This window comes from Rhagoletis pomonella, unplaced genomic scaffold (genome assembly GCF_013731165.1).
Source record: "Rhagoletis pomonella isolate Grant_MI unplaced genomic scaffold, Rhpom_1.0 Rhpom_scaffold_00006, whole genome shotgun sequence".
Taxonomy (NCBI): Eukaryota; Metazoa; Arthropoda; class Insecta; order Diptera; family Tephritidae; genus Rhagoletis; species Rhagoletis pomonella.
The window spans coordinates 1,822,427-1,824,544 of NW_023458560.1; the positions used below are offsets into that span (position 1 = coordinate 1,822,427).

The following is a 2,118-nucleotide window of genomic DNA, read 5'->3' on the forward strand; positions in this document are numbered from 1 at the left end:
ATTTCAACTATAAAAACCTCATAAACATTTCTTTTATTAGTTTCAATTCCACCCAGCAACATGCGATCAGCTGTTTTTCTCGCTTGCAAGATCTTACTAGCAAAAATTTATCCAGTAAAAAGTAGCCACTTCTCCTCAAAAAGAAATGTCACTTTGCGCTCTCAATTTCCCCTTTCTTACAAGTTTTTGGGGTACAAGAACACCAAAACGTGATAGTACAAACTGCTACGAACTATCGCGTACAAGAACGCTACTATTTTTTCAGTATGACTATATCCAGCGTAATATAACCAGTAAACAACCTAGGGTGAATTTGTCGACTGCCTTCCTCGGGGATGAATATGCCAGGGATGAAATTATTGGTACACACGCCTTCAAAGCACGCAGGGTTGCTTTTGAGAAACATAAATAATTAGCTCAAAGTAGTTTCAAACAATATAGTGTAAAACGAAATTTATTGAATAATTCTACATAAAATTATATACGTAAATGACTCACTATGTAAACTATTCGAATACAACTTGTTTCATTACCTTTTTTGTGCAAAATGATAATGACTATCTGAACGCTCGGAGCGCTGCCACTAAAATGAGAAACTACAAAAAAATAATGCTCTGGTGCTACTTGTCGTGGTTAATATATATTTCTATTTATTTTCTTCTGTTTACGCGAAATACAATCTGGTAGTAATTTTCATTGAATTTTTTCAAGAATCTTTACTTTTTATGCTTTTGTTTTATAATTCCACGAATTTTATATGTTAGCAAGAACAAGGGATATGGCGGAGGAATGCTTTTTAAGCATCTTGGCGATGAGCTGTTTACCTTCTGGATATTTGCAATCTCATTTGCAAAAGGTATGTATACGAAATATTTTTTATTGAGTGAATTTTAAACTAAAGGAACTAACTACTTTTATGTAATTATTGTAGATATGACACACACACTGCCACTTTAAGGTATTTCTTTTCTGAGGAATTATGTAGCAAAACGAAGAGGAGCCGTGCAAAATTTCGGGCAGCTGTTTCTTGCAAGTTCATGGGTACGAAGGTCGATGAGGGTCAATGTTCTGCAACATGAACCAATGTCATTAGTGTACGGTGATGACGATGTTGTGAAATTAGGTTGGCTAGGATTCCAACAATGAAATGATGAAAAACATCCTCATCGAATACGATATAGCTCTATTTTATGTTGCTGTACATAATTTTTTTAGATTTTAGCATCTATATAATTGGATTCATCTTATGCATTTGTTTAATTACCATTATAATTACCATTTATAATAGTGGTATTCATCTAAACCGATAACTTTATCAAGCAGATAATCTTATAAAATTACGCACTCTGTTACATGAACGACCCACACTATCTTTTCGTTTACACATGCAACAATAGTCGTGGTTTCTTTGGTTATAGAGCTCAGTATCACTAACTTTATATTACTAGCACGAGGAAAAAGAAATTTTAGAAACTAAAACTATGTTCACATATCAATATTATCTCAATCAAAGCTAGTTTTTTAATCACCCCGTTTACACAGGCAAATCTCAGATTATTAGCCGTCAAATTTGTTGTGCTTGTTATTCCCACATCTCAAGGAAAATTTATGTTTCTTCTCTGTGCCACCGTTATCACGTTTTTCTGCTATAATAAGCAATATAAATATATTTTAACTTAACATTTTATTAAAAATACCTTTACAAACCTCTTTTACTTGCTAGCGTACATTTTTGTTTACTTTTACATTTGGCATTTCTCCTCTCTTTCGCAAAAACAATCGATAAAACTAGGATGGACACCGAAAAGTTATCGGTTAAATCTGAGATTATTTTATAATTACAGATTAACAAGGGACGAATTTTATACGGCTAATCTCTTGTTATAATTACAGATTAGGGTGTTAAGCTCGAAAATGAGGATAATCTACTTATATGTGAACCTAGTATAACTCACTAAATGGGAAAAATTATATTTACGAGATAATATCTGTTTAAATAAATATACATATAACATAAAGTCTATTTATTTGAAGCAAGTTAGAAGAAACAATGGCAGAATGTCTGTTTGTGTATGAATTCATTTGTCAGGGCTACCAAACTTTGCGGCCAAATTATCA

At 32.5% G+C, this 2,118-nt stretch overlaps 1 long non-coding RNA gene across 1 annotated transcript; it reads left to right on the plus strand.

Annotated features, from left to right (window-relative positions):
- The first annotated feature begins 602 nt into the window (after positions 1–602).
- On the plus strand, positions 603–1,474 carry LOC118741591. The gene is made up of 3 exons (XR_004993294.1): positions 603–683; positions 765–856; positions 932–1,474. It is a non-coding gene; the product is annotated as an uncharacterized LOC118741591 (long non-coding RNA).
- Positions 1,475–2,118: the final 644 nt, after the last annotated feature.